The sequence below is a fragment of the Pogonomyrmex barbatus genome, unplaced genomic scaffold, assembly GCF_055798465.1.
Source record: "Pogonomyrmex barbatus isolate J1 unplaced genomic scaffold, ASM5579846v1 scaffold4, whole genome shotgun sequence".
NCBI classification, from domain to species: Eukaryota; Metazoa; Arthropoda; class Insecta; order Hymenoptera; family Formicidae; genus Pogonomyrmex; species Pogonomyrmex barbatus.
This window is the reverse complement of record NW_028297138.1, coordinates 4,946,333-4,962,692: the sequence shown is the minus strand read 5'-3', so window position 1 is coordinate 4,962,692 and position 16,360 is coordinate 4,946,333. Positions and strand designations below refer to the sequence as shown.

General features: G+C 36.3%; 1 long non-coding RNA gene across 1 annotated transcript; it reads left to right on the top strand.

Moving 5' to 3' along the window:
• Positions 1–5,653: 5,653 nt before the first annotated feature.
• LOC148935737 (uncharacterized) lies at positions 5,654–10,247 on the top strand. Its single transcript, XR_016140158.1, has 3 exons — positions 5,654–5,727; positions 5,950–6,031; positions 8,730–10,247. It is a non-coding gene; the product is annotated as an uncharacterized LOC148935737 (long non-coding RNA).
• Positions 10,248–16,360: the final 6,113 nt, after the last annotated feature.

The window sequence follows — 16,360 nt, the reverse complement described above, 5'->3', positions numbered from 1 at the left end:
AATACGCTATAAATATCTTAAATTTGCGCGATAAGAATTTTATTGTATTCTATTGTCTTTCTATACATTACTCTTTAGTGATATAGATTTGCTATAAATTCAATTATTATTATTATATCGTCATTTTTATTGATATCATTGTTTAATTTACTTAAGTTTCTAATTTGTTTCCAAATTTAAAAGAACGAATATTTCTTAACAAAGTTATATACATGTGTAGAATGTATTTTTCGATGATCAAATTATATTTATAAATTGTAAAGATAATTGAATGAGTGAGAATAATTGACTACTTTATATCAGCGAATTACAAGATAAGAATTATAGGCGTATATACATATGCCTATATACGTGTATACATACGCGTGCACACGCTTATAACTCTTGTCTTTCAATTAAACATCACGCGCACGCGTGCGACATACACACATATGCTTCATAGCATTTATATTTATACATATACTAGACCGCTAATTTGCCTCAAATGTATGGCTCCGAAGCACAAAACTCATGCGCATGCGTGTCCTCCTTACTTCATACGCATGCGCATGAAAATCTCATATATGCTATATATACCGACACATGAATTTTATATATATTTAATAACAAATATGTAACGTTTTTTTATTCTTTTCGATAATTGTTATAGCTTTTATTCATTTCTTGAAGAAAAAAGTTTCTTAAAAAGTTATTACCTTTTATAAATATATATATATATATATATATATATATATATATATATATATATATAATTACAAAGTATTTAGTCGATGCGAAATAGATATATATATATATATATATATAAAATCAGATTTAGGTAAAGAAATTTATTTAATGCATAATGAAAAAAATTTTTAAAGCAGAATTGAAGAATAGAGATATTTAAGATCTTTAATAAAAATGTCTATGCTTGTAGTGCATCAGCCATATTACATTCGTATGATCACGTGACCACGTGACATGTAACATCATTTGTTCCTTACGTCACCTTAGTATCGGTCCACAATAGGTGATTTAAACTTTAAGACGTAAGAAATTATAATCTACCAATTATAATCGAATATGAAAAAATAATCGACTATGATTGGTCAATTTCTTACGGCTTAAAGATTAAATACTTATTGTGGACCGACACTTATGTAATACGTAAGTTTTGAGGTCAACTTTCAAGTTCAATAAATAGAGGAGTTAGCGGTCTAGTGTATAGTATAAATGGATGCATCCAAAAGCATAACCGCGCAGTGAGTTTTCGATATAATTGGTCCTTGCCTTTAGATCTTCGTTAAATCTAAGTATAGAAACCAATCATAGTGAAGAATCACTGAACTGCTCACTGCGCGGTTGTGCTTCTGGATGCACCCAATGTCTATGGTTGCATTCCGATATTCACTGTAAGTACTGGCAGCACTGCGAATGCTGTTCCGGGGTGCGTTCCTTTATTCACTCCGAGTACTATCAGTATTACGAATAGCGTCCCGATATAGAGAGCAGTGCACTATGAAAGTACTGCCACAGTATATACAGTATATACAGTAGCGTAACTCTCCCAATTTTAACGTGTACAAAATTGAACTGCACATGTGCGAGCTAAGTAAGTAACCAATCACGTAACTAATTTTCTGTCACATTTCTTCTCGGGTTTTTCTATAGCGTTCTCTGTCTTTTAAATGTTTGACAAACTGGCGGGAACAAACATTTGACATATAGGATGCAGTCATAGACCTTATAGATATGGACTGGTTATAGTTTCTGCATAACAAACAGTGTCCGCGGGAGGTTAGACAGAGAGACATATTTTTTGGTACTTCTTTCTCTTAAGATGGTCGGAAATATTGTGCATGAGTTCGAAGCATATGACGGATTAATATAATAATATAATCGAAAACAATATATGTTGTAGTAAAGAATAAAAGACTTCATAGTCGAACATATAAAATGCAATAAAATAAAAAATATATAAAAAAAGTGAAAAAACATATCAGGATAAAACTTTCAGATTAATTTGTGGAAAGAGTTTTAAAATAAACGATATGTAATTCTATATCAAAGTTTTTATTTTTACCGTAATGTAAAATAATAAAAAAATAGAGTAAAATAAAAATTACAATATTTAATGAATCATGCATGGTATACTTGCTGCATATTTAAATTTTGGTTTTAATGTCGTTTCCAATTTTGTTTTATTTTATATACATGACACACAATACACTTGTTTTTTAAATAATAAAAAAATCTAAAAGAATAATTTTTCTTTTAAAAATGCGAGTTCTCAGAAAAATATGATAGATATTTAATAATTATTTAATAATTTAATAATTATTTTAAACAATAATTGTTAACAAAAAATGTTTTGAGATTAATAATAAATAGTTTTTTATAAATAGGCGATCGTGTTGTTTATATTTATATGAAAAAATATAAAAGAATAATTTTTCTTTTAAAAATGCGAGTTCTCAGAAAAATATGATAGATATTTAATAATTATTTAATAATTTAATAATTATTTTAAACAATAATTGTTAACAAAAAATGTTTTGAGATTAATAATAAATAGTTTTTTATAAATAGGCGATCGTGTTGTTTATATGAAATATTTATATGAAATATTTATATGAAAAAATATAAAAGAATAATTTTTCTTTTAAAAATGCGAGTTCTCAGAAAAATATGATAGATATTTAATAATTATTTAATAATTTAATAATTATTTTAAACAATAATATGTTAACAAAAAATTATTTTGAGACTAATAATAAATAGTTTTTTATAAATAGGCGATCGTGTTGTTTATATTTATTTCACTTAAGCTTCTTATTCTTTCTTTTTCCATCGTTCACAAATATATCTATCCTGCTTTAAATATTGAAAATTCTAAGCAACGCGAACCTAATATTCGAACCATTATTTTTTTTTAGAAATATGATGTAATATTCCGCAAATACGATTAATGTACAAATAACCTCAAACATTCCTTTAACTTGCATACGAATATACACCAATGCATTAAGAATGCATTAATGTATAGTATATGTCAAGCATGCGCAAAACGATTTCCGAACACTTTTAAAAAAAAGAGACTTTCTTTCTCCAACCTCCCATGGACATAATCATATCTGTATTATCAGTCCATATATATAAGATCTATGAGTGCAGTCCACTTGGTGCTACAAATGCTTCGAAGCATTTTTTGGTCAATTCATAAAATTTTTTGTTCTGATTGGTTAATCAAACGTTTCGAAACTTTTGTAGCGCTAAGTAAACTGTAGCCATAGAAATGAAATCGTAAAGAGTTTATTCTGTTAAGGCGTGTTAAAGAAAATAAATAAAAGTGTTCAGTATTGAGTGAATATTGAATATTGATTAATGAATAGTTTAGTGTTCAGTGATTAATAGAAGGAAATAAAATGAACTAAAAACAAAGAGTTATTTTCTCTTTGAAGAATAGTTAATTTGTATAAATATTTATATAGATTTTTTATTATAAATTTAGAATATTGAAAATTTAAAAAAACATTATTTTCTTTGAAAATTATTATTTGTTCTTATTCTAAAAATAAATGAACATTATATTTAACATAATTGTAATTGCATATATGTATAAGTATATTTATAATACTTTTAAAATAAATTGTTCTTTCTCTATATAAAAATATTTTTTACTATTGTATACTTACATTTCTATTTATTCGTTAAATTTTGTATTATTTCTAAATTTTATAAATGTAATTGTATTTTTTTAAATTTTATAAATTTAAGAAATATATATTTATATTTATCTTTTTAAATTTATTAACGTTTATTTTATATATTATTTTTTTATGTTAAATTTTTTTTCATATTGTAACGGAGCGCATCCTTCCGCTCCGTTCCTCCTCCGGATTTCCCCCGACCGACCATCCGTCGGGGACCGCCGAACATCAGGCGGAGTGCGGCAGTGGCCGCAAAGAGGCAGCAATGCCTCCTTTTTTAAAGACTTATACACGCGAACTCCGAAAGCGTCGGAGAATACCGCGAAAACACGTATGTTTTCGTGGTATTTCCCCGCACCGCGCCAAGCGTCGCGTCAACAAGCGCGAACGCCCCCCCGCGCCGCGCCACGCACCGTACCACCGAGCGCGAAAGCGTCCCGCACCGCACCGACGCCGCGCCACGCAACCGAGCGAGCGTCCCGCACCGCGCCACGACCGCGTCCACAAGCGCGCAACCACCCCGCACCGCGCCGCTACCTTCCCTACGAATTCCTTCCCTACCCAAAAAAACCAATCATCCCCCCGATCCTTTTTTTTCCGCTCCTGGGGAGAGGGATGCCAACCCCGAGATCGACCGAAAATACCGAGGTCGATCTCGGATATAAAAAGGCATCGCTCTCCACAGAAAATCACTCACTCACGCTCCGTTTACTCCTGTTCCTAGATCGTCTCCGAGAGCTCGCCTCGAGGAAACGATCTTCCGAAACCGGCAGCAAGCCTGAGATTGTTGGGGCTCTCCCCAACGCGCCAAGTTCGCTTGGCCTGGCCGAAAGCCGTCTCCGTAGCTCGCACGGCAAGCCGAGAGTTGCTGGGGTCTCCCCAGCGCGTCGAGTTCGCTCGACCCGACTCTGCCGTTCCGAGATTTCACCGCCGAGTACCGGGGTTCTCCCCGATACTATCTCTCCGAGCACCAGGGTACACCCTGGTCGGCCGACACCTTCTTCTCCGCACACAGCCGGGGCTCTCCCCGGCTGGCCGAGTACACTCGGCGTTCACGCAAACAGACGAGGGGCCCACCCCCCGTCAGCCGAGCACTCTCGGCAGGGGACGGGCACACCCGTTCTCCGATCTCAACGATCCGCCGACCTCGCGAAATATCCACCCTCGCGACAATACCCGCGACACGCGTGCACGTTTAAATCGCCGATTTAAAGGCCCGCGACTAACACGTGCGACACCGCCGCCGCCGCGCGCGCCCCGCGCCACCGAACTGCGCACCGCGATCAGTATCGCGCCGACCGCCCGAGCGATCTCTTATTTTGTATTTACGCATTACCCGCACGCCGATCGCCGCCTCGCCCGTCTACGGCCACGAACATTTAACGCGACGATTCGGTGCATTCCATCGCACCACTTTTAGCTAAATAAACATCGTTATTTATTATCAATCTCGCCTCACACTTTAATCTCGCCTTTCTGTCTCCAACGTCCTCGCTTCTCCCCCTGGTAACCGACTGACCGCTCTCCGCGCGGAAAAGCGAGACCGTTATAATATTTTATGCAATTTTTTTACCAAAGTTAATAATATAGTATAGTTTTTTTTTATTAATCAATATTTATCTTTTTATGTATTTTTTAAATTATTTTCTTACTTTTATATTTCAAATTTAATATTTTATATTGTCTATAGAGTATTTCTTATTATTAGCTATGTATTTATATCATATTTATATTATTTTTATTTAATTTATCTCTTAAATATGATGCTAGCATATAAATAATAAGTTAAAAAAAGAGAGGAAGTAGTGTATATACATTCGATGTACTTAAAATAAAATAGATATATATTTTGTGGGGCCTCACTTATTTATTCCTCACTTATTTATCGAAAAGGGTAGGATAGGATCTCGAACACCACATAGAACAGGTTACTGACTCAAAATATATCTTTATTTTTTTCAGTATGAAAAGAGGTGTACATGACTCTCGAGGCTCGTCGACAATGAGTAAAGCTTGGGAGTCTAAGAACATGGAAGAGGTAAATATAGAAACTTTAGTGGTTTGAGTTACCAGATGGCGTCGCGCGTGCTATGAATTGTGAAAGTTGCATGTGTGCGTATGCTGTGGGTGTGTGTGTGTATATGTGTGTGCGTTCCTACACGATTCTCCTGAATGCTATGTACGCATAGGCGCGAATTATTTGTATTATCACAAGTTTTTTGTACTAGTGGATGCAAAGTGTACTTTTTTGGTATGACAGGTTTTCTTTGGCATATTTGTCACAGCTGCGTTCTCCGTTGGTTCCTGCTGGAGTCCCCCAGGAGTGTCATCGTTCTCGTTAGGTAGGTACGCAGGTTTTAATCTTTCCGTTGACAGGGTTGACTCGGTTGTTGACACCACATATATATGTTCGTCTTTCCTGTGAACTACTGCGTGGAGTTCGGTATATGATTGTTGGAATTTTCGGACGCCGTCTTCTTTCACAAATATGTGCGTAGCCTGGTCCAAGTTTGGATGTTTGAAGACTGCTCGTTTACTGTGATAAAGTTGTCGGTTGTGGACAAAGTTGTCGAATGCGCTCGCGTAACATCATAATGAATGTTTCAGTGTCTTCGATTGGATCCAGATTTTCTAAGAATTCTCCAGGTACTCTTAGTGGTGCGTCGTATACCAGTTCGGCTGGAGAGCAATTTAAGTCTTTCTTAAGGCAAGTACGAAGGCCCAACATCACTGTGGGTAGGATGTCTAGCCATTTGCGTCCGTCATCGTGGCATATTATGGCGGTTTTTAATGTGCGGTGTCATCTCTCCACTATTCCGTTTGAGGCTGGGTGGATACAGAGATGTTCTTGTCTTCGCACTGCCCAAGAATTTTGATAATGCCTGAAAGACGTTAGATTCAAATTGTTTCCCTTGGTCACTCGTGAAGACCGCAGGTGTGCCGAATCGTGCGATCCAATTATCCACGAAAACTGCAGCGAGCAGCAAAACTGCAGTTTGAGCGTTCATATTGGGAAGTGAAATTGCTTCCAGCCACCTAGAAAAACGATCTATTAGCATTAAGCAATACTTGTATCCTCTTACTTCTGGTAGAGGGCCGATTAGATCTAAATGTTTAATGAAAGCTTGATTCGGCACTGGGATCTTTTGGGATATGTCTCTGGATTTTGCTGCATTGGCAATGTAAGCACGTCCGTGCTCAGCGACTATGCGACTTTATTAATGCCAGGCCAGACAAACTTTTGTCTAATTTGATGGCTGGTAGCTTTGCCGCTGGGTGTATGGTGTCGAAAACTCTTTTTCTGAGTTTTTCCGGAACATAAGGCCGGATCGCTCCTCTAGAACAATCACAATATAATGGAAGTATGGTTCCGGGGAGTGTGAATTCTTTCAATTCCAATATTGTGTCGTTTCTTAAGAGTTGCTGCATTTGTTCGTCGTTAGCTTGTGCAGTTGCTAGTTCTTTCGTGATAACTATCACTGGCATGTCTATGGCGTTGATGCGTGATAGTGTATCAAGCACGATGTTTCCTCCACCGGGTATGAACTTAATGTTTATCGTGAATTGTGCGATAAAGTCCAATTGTCGAGCTCGTGGAGACGCTTTATCCATGCGTTGCCTAAACGCGCTATATGAGGAGTTATGGTCCGTTTTAATGATGATTGAGCGTCTTAGCTTGATGCTAGATCTCTAGTAGTTCACGATCATATGCGCTGTACTTTTTCTGCGTATCGCTAAGTTTTTTCGAGAAAAATGCTATCAGCGATAGCTGATTGTTATTTACCTGCTCTAGGGAGGCTCTTATGGCAGTCTGAAGCGTCTGTAGAGAGGAATAGTATTGCTTTTTCCATAGGATGTGCCAACATTGTAACGTGTGCCAGTTCAGTTCTGCAGGCTTTAAAGGCATTTATGGATCTTGTTGATCAAGGCATTGGTCTCTTGTCGTTTCTTTGGCTGTCCTTCAATAGTTCATTGAGTGGTGCTTGATTTGCTGCGGTTTGTTTCAAGTGATGATAGTAATAATTTAACATGCCTAGGAATCTACGGAGTTGGATTAATGTTTCAGGTCGTGAGAAATCTAATATGATTTTTACCTTGCCTGCCAGTAGTTTGATACCTTCGCTGGTTACTTAGTGTCCCAGGAATTTTATCTTAGGTTTATATTTTCTAACAGTAAATATAAAATATATTGTAAAAGAAAAATGAAGATGAAAAAAAAAAATAAAGAGAAACAGATGGAGAAGGGATAAATATCAGATAAGTAACTAATATTCTTATAAAATGAAAAATAATTTATCTATATACACATTATGACTATAGATGTATTGGACCGATTCTTTTTTTCGAAAATACTTTATTTTAGAAAATACGTTAGAAAATATTTTATTATTATTTTATATATGCACATCATGTGACATACATATACACACATGTCAAAAAGGCTTCCGCAATAATAGATTGCTATTTACTACTTATACAGTATCACCAAACAGCACGAAGAAAGATTAATGGCTTTCAAAAGAATAGAAAACCTAATAGAAAGACTGTTGCAAAAAGGAAATAATTAAGCGAAGAAAAGATTATAAGTTAAAAAGAAAAATATTATTTGATGTTTAAAATTTTAAGTTCTAATATTTAGACATAATATTTGAGTTACAGTATGACGATATTATCATTATATGATACACGTCATGATAATTAAAGATTTTATTTTTTGTTATTATTAAAAATTTATTTTTAATTAATTATATATTTTTTATTAAAGAGATTAGAAATTTTATTTTTTGTTTTTATTAAAAAAATTAGAAATTTTATTTTTGATTTTTATTAAAGAGATTAGAGATTTTATTTTTAGTTTGAAAAGTCTAGTACTAAAGTTTAATACAAAATTCAATAATGTTAACCCGATTGTAATCAGTGAATCCTGGAGTATTTATTATTTTCGAATTAAATATAATATTATAGTAGATGTTTACTTCATAAGGGTGAGGTTCAATCGGACACGCCGATTGGTCAATTAAATAAAAAAATTTTTGATAGGTGGCTCATTAGAAAATTCCTGGGCATCGGCTGATGAGTGGTATGTCCGATTGAAAATGTGCGCATTTGGGACGCTCCCCTTTATAAAGTGTATATTTGTGAGTATAAGTTTAAACAGTCAATAATGATAATATAATTTTTTTTCATTATGATATTTATTTTTTTATTTCTGAAGAATATTCTTAATTAAATTTGTTTTGTAGTGTTAATACATACTCATATAAACAGAATTATATAACAATCTAAACACATCTAACAATCTAACACATATTTATGAGGGTAGTCTGAAAAATTTTGAGCCTTAACATGAAGATGACGTTACTCGTCAAAACCATTTTAGTACTACAATAGTATATGCTTTGAAAGACTTTTATGAAAATTTCAGCTATTTTGGATGCTCAGTTGTTGTTTGACAGTCGTTTGTGTTAATCGATGTCAGTGTTTTTGTAAAAATGGAAAAAATTGAATATCATGCCGTGATTAAATTCTTACATTTGAAAGGCAATACTCCTGCGCAAATTAAAATCGAGTTGGACGCTGTTTTCGGGGACTCTGCCACCATCATTTGCCACCGTAAAAAGATGGGCAGCTGAATTTAAACGTGGTCGTACCAGTTTGGTTGATGATGAGCGTTCAGGACGGCCAAAAACTGCGACCACCGCTGATAACATCGAAAATGTTCACCAAATGATACTGGACGACCGTCGAATCAAGGTTAGAGAGATAGCTAGAGAGGCTATAGACATATCGAAAGAATGCGTTTGTCATATATTGACTGAAGAATTGGATATGCGCTAGCTATCCGCGCGTTGGGTGCCGCTTGCTCACTTTGGACCAAAAATGAATTCGAATGAACATTTCCAAGGCCCTGTTGGAGCGGTTCAAGCGAAACGAGTCAGATTTTTTGCGTCGATTCATAACTGTAGAAACTTGGATCCACCACTACACTCCAGAGATAAAAGAACAGTCAAAACAGTGGACTGCAAAGGGTGAACCTGCTCCGAAAAAGGTGAAGACGATTCCATCAACTGGGAAGGTAATGACGACTGTTTTTTGGGATAGTCACGGAATTGTGTGTATCGACTATTTTGAAAAAGGTAAAACAATAACGGGAGCGTATTACGCATCATTACTTGATAAACTGAAGGCAGAAATTGCAAAAAACGGCCGCATTTGAAGAAGAAGAAAGTACTGTTCCATCAAGACAACGCACCTGCTCACATTTCGGTCGTCATAGCCAAAATTCACGAACTGCACTTCGAATTAGTTGACTACCCACCGTATTCACCAGATCTGGCCCCCAGCGATTTTTTCCTGTTTCCTAAGCTTAAAGTTTCGTTTGGAGGACAGAGATTTTCATCGAACGAGGAAGTCATCGCATACGTAAACGCCTATTTTGCGGAACAAGATGCCAACTACTATTTGGAGGGGTTAAAGAAGTTAGAGTATCGATGGGAAAAGTGTATCGACTTAAAAGGAGATTATGTTGAAAAATAAAACTATATTTGACCAAAAAAATACTTGTTTCTATGTTAGGCTCAAAACTTTTCAGACTACCCTCGTACATGTTAATTTTTTTCTTACATATTTTTTCCAATAGTTTATTGTTATACCATAGTACAGACTTATGTGATACTTTTGTACTTATCCTAAGAATAATAATAAATATTACATAATAATACAAAATTGAAAACAAAATAGTGTCCACAAAATTATCTACGCAAAATATATTATTTCGGAATAATATATGCAATATCTTGCAATTATTTTTTTATTTATATATTGCAATTTTAATTAAGAAAAGTATGTCGAAATGAAATTAAAATACCATACTTACTTGAAATTAAAATACCATACGTACTTTTCGTATCTTATTTAAATATTTGGCAATAAATACATAATTGCGTTTCTTTTATCTATTCTCCCTTTGTGCAACATCGTCTTGTATTATTTATGGTTCTCCTATATTAGGTTTATTAATAATAACAGGAATGTCCATTACATCATCATTCAGTAAATAAATATTGTGTAATATACAACAGACAATAAAATATTTTGGTATTAAGTTTGTTCTTTTTATAGGAAATGTTTAAAATACTTCTAAAATGATCTTTTAATAGACCTAATGATCGTTCAACCATTATTCTAGCTGAAGAGAGACTTTTTAAATGTTATTAAAATTTTATTAAAATTTATTTGCCTTTCGGATAAATGACCATTGTCCTTAAATGGTATCATCACATGTTTTGTGAGATAATATGTCGCATTACTTAGTATGTGACTATCATGTGGAAAATTTTGATTTGTGCATAAACTTTCAACATTTGACAATCTGAAAACACGCATATCACGAATAGAATCAACCTGTCCTGCGTAACAATGAATAAAATGTAATTGTGCATCACAAATGACCTAAAAAAAATTGGAAAGGTTCCCTTAGCGCATAGTGCGATAGCACACATCCACTCACAACAATCGATACTTAGGAATTTTCCAATGGATCACCCATCAAAAAATTTTCTATTTAATTAGCCAATTAGCGTTGTGTGTTATCGGATCCTCTAAAAAAAAATTATATATAATATAAACAATAAAAATAATAATTTTATTATTAAAACTAAATATTTATATACTACTAAATATTTATATTATAACAATGCTAAAGATTTATAGCAATGCACTAAACCTAAATCTTAAAGGTTAATGAATGTTTATTAACTATTTACTTGTAATTGAATGGAATGGAATCCTTTCCTATTTATATATGATTCATTATTATCTTTTGGTGCACTAATTTTTATATGAGTTCCGTCTACTGTACCAATAACACCTGGAAAATCATATAGCTGTTCTATTTTTTTAATATTTTGTTCTGCTTCTTGTCTTGTTGACCAGCGAATAAACATTCCTACTTTTGTAGGAATATATAAAGCATTAACAACTTTCTGCATTTCGCAGTAGCTTTACTGACGTTAAATCTGTCTGAAACACATCTGAATAATTTATTGAATAGTTAAAATATCATTAATAACAACGTATATAAACGTATATTATAAATGTTATAAATGTTATATTATAAACATATATTATAACAACGTATATTATTTTTAATTGCGCACTGAATATACGTACATTCGATCTTCAAACACAATTATAAAAAAGTATAAAAAAAAGTATATAAAAAAGTAAAAAATAAAAGTAAAATAAAAGTAAAAGTATATAAAATCACACAATATCAGTACGAAGATCCAGCTTTGATCAAATAAGGCTTGTCTTCAATTACTTATAATAATAATTTTATACTTTATATGCTATTTACCTATAGGAATTTGGTGTAGCCATTATCCAAATAGCATTCAATAATTGTTTTTCAGGTGTTATCGGTTGCCTGCCAAATCTGTTACTTTGTTTAGATAGTTGTGGTGTTAATCAAGAGATCAAGAGATACGAGTGATGTCTCGACGCCAAGTTCACGCGCAGCGAAGTTCGCGTAGAACAGCGGCGAGACATCACTCGTGGCTTTATTTACGCGAGACTCCGGGATGAACTTGGTCTACATTTTCATATCTCAGCAATGACTGCATCGATTAAGTTTTAACTATGCTTAATCAATAGCTGAATATCAAATTATATCAGAAAAGTGTTATTTTTTTTCTCCGTGTTTTACAAACTGAAATATCGCGACGCAATCGTGATGCAAAGTTCAAATTGGTAAATTTAAGAAACATCCTGATCATCGTCGACCGTGACTCTTCTTTTTCTGTTGCAAGAAACGCTAATGAATGTCTCTGTATGACAGCTCTTGCAGCGCTCATTTTTTTTATTTGATATGTCTTTGACAGATGTCCTTCATGTGAAGTTATATTGATTAATAAAAAAGAAGATATAACTTGTGTCACATATAATAGTAAGTAATATTGTAATATATAATACACTAAAGAAATAGAATAAGAAATAGTGTTACGTCCGGGGGACTTCACAAATTCTTCTCTTTCGGGAAGGAAAAATTTAACGGCTGCTAATCCATAAACGGGCACTTCGAACGATCAAAGAAAAATAACCCAATCAAACAAAAAAAAACTCTAAATAAACAATCGTTCTCCCGAGATATGTCTCACTATCAAAAAATCCTTGGTAAACAGCCTTGTCGGCGCCGACAAGTTTACGACTTACCAATAAAAAAAATTTTTATTAACAAAAGCAAATTCCTAACGGATAAGAAACGCGTTGGATCGTTCGAGAATGACACTCCCCACATTGGTGGGGAAACACAAAAAAGCACCAATCAAGAAGAACTGATTAGTGGCCGTTGGCTGGCACACCAATGAGCGATTAAGAGTGCGAACTAGCGGGAGAATTTTTATTAATAAATTCTATCTATCTAAAAACTAATTCTATCATTCGCTGGGAAATCTGAAAATGGAAAAACGACCACAAATCATAGGACACCGCTTCCCTCCTTCCTCTATATTCATAATTTTCCTAAATTATCATTTGACAAGCCAACACGGAAATCCATCACGCCCTCAGATATTCCCACCCCTCCGGAACCCTTTAAAAACCGCGACTCGGAGCGGATCGTTCTCTTCTTCCTGATACACTCGAGGTCGACACCTTCCGTAACAGTTAGAATCTGTGCGCGACTTTATTCTCGAACCATTCAGTGATCCAGCCTGGGCAATTACATTCTTCGACCACCGCCCCCGGCCGCTACAACAAAAAGTAAGTCCAACCTTATCAATTTTTCCCGCGGTAACTGGCAGTTTGGTTCGCGACATCTTATTTACTTATTCCTCAAAAATTTATCTATCTTAAAACCACCCCAACATTCCCAATGGGCAAGCCGCCGATTAACTCGGTGAAGCTGCCTCCTCCGATTCCATAACATTCCAACCGGGCAAGCCGCCGATTGATTCGGTGAAGCTGCCTTATTTCGATTCCTCAACTTCTCTCTTATCTGACCTTCATTTGTATAGTGAACCAAACAAATGCCATTCGGAACGGACCAACGAAACGGGCATTGCGACACCGTCGCGAGAAGGCAAATAAACGGATTCGTCGCGAATGCCACGCCGAAGAACTCGCGGAGCGGTTAGTAGAAGTAGAGCCGGAACTAGCCAATATATCGCTCCACCAATACGCCTCCGCCCTCCGTTCCGCAGCCGAATTCGAGAGGCAGTGCACTCCGGAAAATTTCGACGTGGAGAAGTTCTTCCACCTCGTCCGTCAGTTCCCCCGCTCTCCCGCCCATCCACCTCCCGGCACCTTCTTCATCCCAAGGAAATTTAAACCCGACAAACAATTCTGGGACCAAATATCCAAGCATGCCATAACCGATACTGTCCCAATGTACATTTCCCGCGATCCTCTCCCCTACCTCGTCCCGATTAAGGCATTCCGCAGCGCGCACCCCAATCCTCCTCCACACCTACAACCCGATCCTATAGACCCATTCGCTATCACCAATTTCTTATCCCAACTTGAGCAATTGGGTATATAAGAGATTTTCCTTCCCCGCGGTCGTTTTTTTTATATTTGTATGTACAAGATTTCTTTTGTTATCAATACTTTAATTTTTTATGTATACGAACAGAAGATTGTAGTTCACGTTTATTATTTCTTATTAAAATTAATTGATCAAAATTCGGTAGTAAACAGTTTTTTTTCTCCTAAACCTGACCCCGCGCCGTTCCCGGCTCCCTGAAGATCGCACTAGGTCCATCCCTGGTCAAAGAGATTCGGTTCTCTGACCTAAAACGGACCACCGAATAGCGCGGGCGCAGGTAAGGGTAATAGCGCCGCTGACGCTGACCCGATCCCTTAACGCGCGTTCGACTCGCGGATCGGCATCACGACGTCGTTCCGCGAGAAAAGGGGAGGTTCCGTGCGTCCACCCGAGTTCTCCTCCTCCTGACGAGAACACGGACGTAACAGAGCTAGAAAAATTGGGGGCTCGTCCGGGATTTAAAAAGTGCGATCTTTAGCGGGAATGAGTACGAGGTCAAGTTCGAATAAGTCCGAAGTAGATGAACTTTATAAACTCGGTTTAGAGTGTGGCGGTAAACCCAAGCCAGGCGCGTCGAAAACAGTGCACACATCCACTCCATCTAAATTCCTCGCTTCCAAACACGTCACTTTTTCTCTGGAGGACACTTCGATAGCGGAGGAGCGATTCGAAACTGTTTGCGAAACGTTTGAATCTAATATTTCCACACGCGAAACGTCATTAACTAGTAATAGTTCCGATAATTTCGACGAAAAGACAAAAAACCTAGAATCTTTAAAAATGGCACAAAATAATCCTTTCGCTACGCTAAAATACGCCGTCGACGCCATTCCATACTTCGATGGACAAAATATTCCATTGAATTATTTTATCGAGGGTTGCGAGGAGGCGAAATCTATGCTTCCCGATGAGGCTGAGCCCCAATTTGCTAAAATCATTAGAACACGTATAATCGGAGAGGCACGTCGAACTATTCAGGATCAAGACTTTAACAATGTCGCTCAAATCACTAAATATTTAAAACAAATTTACGGTCCTTCGAAAAATGTCTATCAATTACAAGGAGAATTGGGATGTGTCTATCAAGGGAACGACGAAGATGTAATAACATACGCGAATAGAGTAAAAATTTTGGGAAAGCAAATACTCGAAGCATATCGAAGTTCGGGACCTTCTCTCCCCGAACAGAATATTAAAGATTCGTTAGAAAGAGACATGTGTAAATGCTTTATCAAGGGGTTAAAACCGGAGATCGAACAGAGAATATTAAGAAATTCACAGATGGATGTTAAAGCAGCCGTAGCCGACGCGATACGCATAGAGAGAGAATTACGCGCGATGTCAGATTTACGGCGTGGTAATATCGCAAAAATGAACTTACAACGCGAAACTTGCCAAATTTGTTATAAAGACGGACATTTAGCCAGTAACTGTAGAAAATTCATTCAAAATTCACAGCAGAATTACGAAATACTAATATGTCAGATTTGCAAAAAACGTGGTCACGATGCTAGTAAATGTCGAATGCGCGACCCGCAATTACGGCGAACTGTTAACGTGATACGAGAAAATACGATTGTCTGTCAATTGTGCTTTAAAACCGGTCATAACGCGAAGTCATGCCGTAGTACTAATCAAAACAAGCCTCTCTTGATTTGCCAGTGGTGCGATAGACAGGGACACTCAGCTAATAACTGCTGGAAAAAGCAAAACGAACTGCGCATGACAGAAAATAAAGCCAGAATTATTTGCCAGAATTGTAACACCGCAGGGCACACTGCTAGGGATTGCAGATCTAAAATGGATCGAACTACAAGCGATAATAACACATCATTTTGCCGATATTGCAAAGCGCAAGGGCATCTCCTCGAAAACTGTGAATTGCGCATCGCAAGTAATAATCGAAGAATGGCAAAAGATTCGGTAAACTCCAACGGCCCCTCGAAGCCGGGCGTGCAACAGGGGACCGAACGGATTCCACGCCCGTCGACATCTTCGGCGCCTCAATAAAAAACGCTCCGAACGCTCGCTCAGTAGCGGTAAACCTCGATAAACACAGTCGCGTGCCGACCGTTCAGGTAGAAATACAAAAAACAGTCCCTCACATAACTCTTATGTTAGACAC